The sequence below is a fragment of the Colossoma macropomum genome, unplaced genomic scaffold (assembly GCF_904425465.1).
Source record: "Colossoma macropomum unplaced genomic scaffold, Colossoma_macropomum, whole genome shotgun sequence".
In the NCBI taxonomy this organism is placed as follows: domain Eukaryota; kingdom Metazoa; phylum Chordata; class Actinopteri; order Characiformes; family Serrasalmidae; genus Colossoma; species Colossoma macropomum.
In genome coordinates, this window is record NW_023494792.1 from 50,751,721 (window position 1) to 50,759,967 (window position 8,247).

Genomic DNA, 8,247 nt, shown 5'->3' on the forward strand with positions numbered 1-8,247 from the left:
CAGGGGTTGGCAACCCAAATGTTAAGAAGAGCCATTTTGTCCTTTCAATAAAAATCAAACCATCTTGGGAGCCACAACATATTTTGTCCATTTTACCATCTTGGCTGTAAATATGTCTCAGTATGTGCTGATGCATTAGTAAAGGATTAAAAAAAAACATAATATTAATGAAAACGCAGACTTACTTTGCTCTGCTTTAAGCTTTAGCTCCACTATAGCCGCTTTTCTTACATCTTCAGCAGGAAACTTTTCCCCAAAAGTAGAACAGTTTCTTGTAAAAAGTCTCTTAACATTCAACATTTTACGAGGCTGAAGTCGCTTCTCATTCGCCAGCTTCTTGTTCGAATTCTCCTGCTCCACCTTAAATGGTGCCTGACACACCAGAATGTAACTGCTGCACCATTTAAGGTGGAACGGGAGAATGCGAACAAGAGGCTGCTGATCGAGAAGACAACTTCAGCTTTGTGACTTTTTAGTGTTTGACAATTTCTTTTTTTTTTTTTGCAGTTCAAACGTATCAGGAAACCAGCTGGAGTGCTTGTAAATGCAAATAAGTCAGTTTGTCTCCAGATTGTCGTTGTTTGTCTTAAATTGTTCTCTTTGCCAATTCGTTAACTACTAGCAAGGCCAGATTGTTGTACCTTCAGGATTAAAGGTTGGTGAGTAAGCAGTTATAGGCTACATCAACTCCGGCATTTAAGACCATGTATTGTTAAAACTGTGTTATTTTACTGCAAAGGAGGATTATTTTATTTTATATCTAATTCTGCTGTGGAGCCTCAACAGAGCAGTGAAAAAGCTGCATGTTGCCGACCCATCCTAGATGAACACCTGAACAAACTCCAATAGAAATGGCCAAAATTTACTTATACTAAAATCTAATTGGCATGTAGTACAGGTAAGAAGGTGTGTGTGTGTGTGGATATGCATGTCTGTGTGTCTGCCCTGTGGTGGACTGGTGACCTGTCCAGGGTGTTTCCTGCCTTCTGCCCAGTGAGCACTGGGATGGGCTCTAGCTTCCCCCCACAACCCAGGGAATAAATATGAATTCTTTTATTGAAGTTATTGAAACAGAACTCCATTTTCACTGAGGGGTGGGACATTTCCCAAACAACAAAGCCTTTGTGATTTAATCTGGTAAAAATATTTGAAAGTTATGCAATTTTCTAAATGTCAGTCTCAATATTTTTTAATGCCACCTTGCTAAACTAAGCAGAACAAGAGACGTGATAAAAAAAGGGTAGTTCTTTACACTCCTATGAGACAAGACTCCTATCTGTTTGAAAGAAGAGAGACTTATAAACTCAAAAACTGAGAGTTGCATTAACATTTCAAAAACATATTTGAAATCATTGGTAAAATTAGACAAAAAATAGGCATAAATAGTATTTGTAGCATTTACTTCAAATAACACACAAAACATGTTCTGACTACTACACATTGTTTCCCTGTAAACAAATGGTAATTTAAGTGTGATAAGCCATGTAATTCGGTAGACTGTACCCTCCTCCTTTCTAATGTAAAGACTTTGCCAGAATCCAGTGAACCCACACGAGTGACGAGTGTGAATCATTATTTTACAGTCTATTGTTTGAAACCTGTGCATAGAACCAGCATATTAGAATAATTTCAACCATTTTATGCGCCTTTCCACACAAAATTGTTGTATTTTATTGAAAACACTGATTCAAAATGTTTGTGTACACATCCAAGATTAAATGTAATCTTAATGTAGGATTAAATCAATCATGAACATGTAAACATTTCTATTTTTAATGCAATAATTGTGATACAGGTGGACCCACCAGAACTAAACATATCTCTATGGATCTGGATTTTATACAGTGATAGGCTATTGAAAGTGCTTTAGCCTATGTTAAAAAATAGGTTGGGTCACGACCCTGATGGCCCCCCAGTGCCACAATCCATGAGTATGTATGTGTGTGCAGCCTATACATGTGTAGATTCCTCTCTCTGGCTGTGTATCAGTGAGTAAATGTGTCTGGTGTTGCAATCTCTCTCCTGCTGCATTTACATCCTTGTTTAGCGTCGACTTATCAGGGTCAGAGTAAAGTGCTTTAGCCCCGGGCTGGCTCTGAGCTTTGTGTACTGGTGTGTTTGTAGACTGCTCCTCCACACACACTCCTCTCGCCTCTCTCCTCTCGTCTCACACGCTCACGTTCTTTTTTTCTCAAATTAGTTATTATAAGATACCCGGTGGCATCACCCTGCTTTACCCAGCCTGAGCTCCAGCAATATGTAAATACAGAGCACTGAAAGTTCATTTACAGAAATCATGGCTGGAGTATAAATTAGTCACCCCCTATTTCTCTCACACACACACACACACACTTTCACACGCTTCCGGCTGTCACACTTTATGTTGCGCCTTTCTTGGATCCGTCCCAAAAAAAATCTCTTCATGTCAAAATGTATTATGAACATCAAAACATTTCTGTTTACAACATCACAGTCGTGTCAATTAAATCTGATAAATTATTCAAACATTTATCTTCCCACAGCCAGGGGAATTTTAATCATGTGCAGTATTTACTTTAATTTAGCACTGTCAAGTGTGCGTTTGTGTAAAATCCCTCGTATCATTAAAGATTTATCAGTTGAAATCTGTTTGGGTTTATTCTGCCGTTAATTGGCTAAGCGGTGTTCGGCGGCTCTCCGCCAGCAACAAGTGATGCTGGGAAGCCGCGTGAGATTGGTCAGATTAAGGTCACATGATAAAAGCACAGTGGCTGTCTTTCAAAGGGTCATTCTCAAGAAAATTTGTCTGTAGGTACCCTTAAGGCACTGATGAATTAACAACCTTATTCTTCAAAGCTTCATGTCTATGTTGTTTTAGAGAAACTTTACTGTGCAATTCCACTAATTAAAAGGCAAGTCCACCAATTTTTCAAAATTTCTACATAATTCCATCCTTGAGATGTGAAGTCATTCAGAATGTTTTAATGTGAAACGCTGTGTTGTAGAGAATCAGACCAGAGGTTGTGATGTCTACTATTTTATTTAATATCAAGGACGACTTGAACACACACACCTATATGTAATGTGATTAATGGTGAAAAAAGTACTATGGCTACTATTTTGCCTCACAACATTATTTACATATTTCTCTGCACTGTATGCATTTTACGCAATACATTTCAGCCCAAAACCTTGTAACCTTGTAACAGTGAACTAGTTTTCAGAGGCTTTAAAGGCTACAGGCGCAAGTTTCTCTACAAATGAACCATTTCACATCAACCACTCTGAATGACGTTGTTAACATCTCATCAACTTCTCTTTTAAAACTTGACAGAATTCATTTAACTCTAGCTGGAGATGGAAATTACATCTCTATGAGTGAATTTAACACTGTAGGAGTTCATTCAGCACTGCAGGTTTCACTAGAGAAGTAAACAAGTCTTGCTTCTTTCAGTAAAATTAGCTTTTGGGCAGCATCCTGTTTACTCCTTATGTAAAATACTCAGCTGGGCTACAACAAAATCTTATTCACTTATGAGCAAGGCTATCCTTGTGTCTCAATTTGGGCAATGTGCACTACGCTCCTACACTTTGCATTTTGTACTTCACTGATTTTGTGCCTGGATGTTCCTAGGGTCTCAAATCATTTCCACTAAATAGAAATGATGAATGACTGCAAGATGAGTCCCATGTCATTTCGCAGCCTCCAAAAAACAATAGTCAATTTCATAATCATAAAGTTTTCTTTGCCTAATTTGAAATTTTTAAAACCATTCTTACAAACAGAAACTGCAAACTAGGTGTATACAACATATGTGCAGAAGGATGACTATAAACAGATAAAAGTGGCATTTACAAAAGTAATTATATATTTAAGAAAAGTCATACAAATACATTTATATATAATTTACATTCTATATTGACAGATATAGACTGCGCTTCTGACTTTTGACTGTTTATTCTGATGCCTAGAAACAACAAAAATGTAAGAAACATAACCAAAATACCACACAACAGAAATTTTTCATCAAATTATAATCATAATCTCCTTGCCTGCTTGTGGGCACAGATGTGGTACTGACTAAATCTATGACAGAATTTCTTAGCTTAGTGAGTCAGAAATAATGAATACAAAATTATACAGCATGCTTTTGTTATTACTGACAATAACACAGCAATCCTGAAAAAAATAAAACTGACCAGTTATCACAACAATTATGTAGTAACTGCAATAGGCCTAGTTGTAGTACATCATGTTAATATTACTTTTTTCACAGCAGCCATAAAATGCAAATTCCACCTGTTTTGGTGGTCCTCAAGTCAAACTATGCATTTTTTTTTCAATAATATTGAAGGACGTAATGCAACGCAACTGCAGAGACACTCACGGATGTTGTTAAATGAAGAGGCTTTACTGTTTTAGTGTGATCCAAGCTCATAGTGAAAAAAACAAACACAGGTCAGATCCAATACAATCCAAAAAGACACAAGGAAAAACACAACAGAGTCACACAACCAAGGTCAAAAGGGCAAAGGCAAAAATCAGAGGCCAAAGTCCAAAAACACAGTCCAGATACACAAAAGGCAAAACCAATATAGACCACACAGTAGCTCTGGGAAAAGGAGCAATATCTCACAATTTGCTAAGCTAAAAGCCTGGGCTGACTAAACTCATGTGACAAGCAAAACAGGTGTAACAGATTAGTATTCAGGTGAGGGAGCATGTTGATTTGGGAGCATGTTGTTGTTGGCTGATCAGCGGTCACGTGATCTCCAAGAGAGTTCTGGGAAGTGTAGTTCTCAGATCCAGAGGAATGTGTGACAAAGGAATGCAATTTGATGGAAATGTGAATGATTTACACACACTGTCCTTGTAGGTGAGCAAGAAAATCAACACTTAAAGTGTCTTGGTTGTGCCTAAATGCTATTTATTATTATGACAGTTGTAAATGATTGTTTGATATGAAGAAAGCTACAGTCATGCTGTTCATTCTATTTCAGCATGGCCATCTTTGTGGAGTGGGAACTGTTTCCACTGCAGGGGTTCTCACCCCTCCCCTTTCACCCGTCATTGCTCCCTAGCAGCTCAACACAACATATATAGAGAGCCTGGTTAATCTGATATCAGAGCTACGGGGAGGAAATATTATGTTTGATTATATTGATTTGAAATATCCTAGTCGACTGTCCAAGGGGTCTGCAGAACGAGGTTAACATGCATTTCATAGTGTGAACACATTACTTGCACTAAATGTGACTAGTACACTAGAGAAGACTATGAGGTTCTGGTCAGAAGCAGCTAAAGTGGAGGAGACTGCAGGCTGTGAGTGAAACGCAGGTGGCCTCGGCACTCCTCACTGAAGGATCAGAATATTAATAGGACGTGATAGGAGAGGATGAGGGCTTCTCTGAGGTGGTGTGTAAGGAGGAGATCAGAGTGGCTCGCACACAGACACACACACACATAAATATACGCACACATCTGGCCTGTGCCCCTTTGCCGCTGCTGTAACCACAGCCAGGTGTTTGCCCCGAGCGATGCTAACGTCTTCAGGCCTGCAGACGCTGATGTAATTGCTCTTCGCGGTGAACCGTGAAAACAAGAAAAAGGAAAACTTACAGTATTCTAGCTCCGATTCAGGCAGAAGGAGGGAAAAAAGCACCACAGACATCTGCGTGTGTGCGTGCATGTGGCAGTCTGTCTGTCTATCCATTTGGCGTCTGCATGTATGTCGCCCTGTCCCGAGAGAGCGAGCAATACAATGATAAAGAGCCAGGATGCTTTTAGCGAGGATGTGAGGGCAATATCAATTAATGTATTCATGATATTTATATATTTAAATATATTTATAAGGGAATAACCCATAGGGGGTGGTGGCCCCCGTCTTACTAATGATATGCAAATGGGATGTAATACCTAATGTTTTGTTCTGTCTCAAGTTTATTCTAGTGTGTTCCATGGTGTGTGTGAGGAACACCATGGTCTGCTGGCGAGAGAGATTCTGATCTTTTATTCATGACGCTGCCAGAAATCTCCACAATCCACCACAGAGACGGACACTGAAGAAGAGCAAACCTCAAATGGATATATAGACTTCTGTACCAATAACTTTTATCTTAAAGACCCCAAATTTCAGGCCTGGCGTTTCCTTACTCAGCTGCATGTTGCTGATGGACTGGACTACAGGCTCCCTGTTGAGAACCGTCATTAATAATTACACTGACGATGAGCACTTTTGTTTTTTTGGTGAATATGTACTTTAGAATGAGTCATCTTACTGTCAGGGCCTACTGAACTCCTACTGCACCACTACTCCAGTGGCAAACCGTTAGCGCTATTAGAGCTAGGACTTCAGCTTGGGGCACAAATGTTAAAAACCAAGAAAAAAAACACCTCAATGATTTTTGATTCCTAATTTCTGCTGGTGCCCCTATTGGATCTCTCATAGTGTATTACCGCTAAACTAATGCTGGTTAACATGATCATTTTTGGCCATTGTAGATAAAACACAGACTTTGAGACTTTGAGTATTATTAAGTAACTAATGTAATGTTAGGGGAGCAACAGTAGCCTGTTTCACTATAGACTAAGCTAACAGGTTCCACCACTTACGGACAACATTCACCTTTCTGTGTGAAAAATTGTGTGACACACTATCGCTCTTTCTTTTCTTTCATTTTGTTTTTGGAAGCCAGATATTTCTTTAGGAAGCTGAGACATGATGCTTCATGGGCACTTCTCACTTGCAGTCCACAAGTACCATTTGCACCTGGTTTGGGGGCAGGACCGAACCATTTCATGTAAACAGAGGGGGTGAGTTTCTGGATGTTTATTTTTTGCCAAAAACAAGAAAAGAAAAATAAATCAGTAGTTTTATGGGTACATTGGAGATAAAATATTCTATTAGTGATGTTAGGTTAATGATTTAACACTGAAAAAATTACCAAATATTCTAATAATTTTTAGGGCCCCTGTCTGAAAAGAACGTCTACAATAGAAAGTAACAGCTATTATATATGGAGGTAGAGACTATGGAGATAAAAATCTTGATTGGACAATTTTCTGTTGGGATGTTTCAAGGTTTAACCCTTTTGTTTCCAACCAAAATGTAACAGTAAAATAAGAGTATTACTACAATCTGTGCAAGCCTTAACTGAAGGCCTGGAAGGCTTTGATTATTCTCCATTGATCTTATCCCTAGCAACATAACCATGTATATATTATTAACTTATAAATTCTACCTACTGCCTTCCACTTGATGACCACTAGGATAGGCTCCAGCACCCCGCCACGATCGAGAAGGATAAGTGGCATAGATAGTGTGTAGATAAGCGGCATAGATAGTATCTATCTATCTATCTATCTATCTGTTTCACATATTTCACATTCAGCCCTGAAATGTATAAGTCGGCATTCAGGTGTTTTTCTCAAATTGATGTTTGGTAGATAAACAGCGTTTATTCAGAGTTAATGACTGCGGTGTTGGCTCAGGGCCCCTGGTAATGTCTTGCTGAATTTGAACCTTATGCATTTGCATCTCTCCCAATATCTTACCATGGGGAATTCAGCTTTTAGATGAGTTTGACTGCATTATATTAAGTCAGGGAATACCCTCCCCACTGATAAGCACCATATTTCATTAACCTTAAAATGACTTTACGAGTAAAACCATTACATACACACCCAATAGGGGGTGTCAGCTCCTGCTATAGATTGAACAGGCTGTCTGGTGTCATTCGTAAGCACTCTTGATGGTGTTATTTGATTGTATATTATTTGTTAAGGGTCGGAGATCAATATCAGAGATCAATGGACATGATCGCTGTTCTCTTAAGCCCAGTGAGCTGGCTCTGCAGGCAGGGTGGCCTGAACTTCTGAAGAAAAAGCGAAACAGGCCAAGCTCTTGGCTTGCAATGCTCCGTGGAACAACCGTTGCCAAATTTACATTCCAAGGCAGCAGAGATAAATGCCAAACAATGCAGCACACATACTCTCTCTCACACACACACACACACACACACACACACACACACACACACACTGCTCGTTGTCAGAGCACATTCTGATAGCATCTCCCAGAAGCTGTTTTGTCATGTGTAATGTCGCTTTGCTCTTAGAGGACAGGCTATTTCCTATGAGGCCTCCTGATTACTGATAAGATTTCACAGGCCTTGCTGATTTATGTAGGCCACCCTTTCTACAGCATGCAGCCTGTCAGGTGAAAGAACCTGCTGGAACGATGTGCATAGACACTAGTGGCTAAAAAG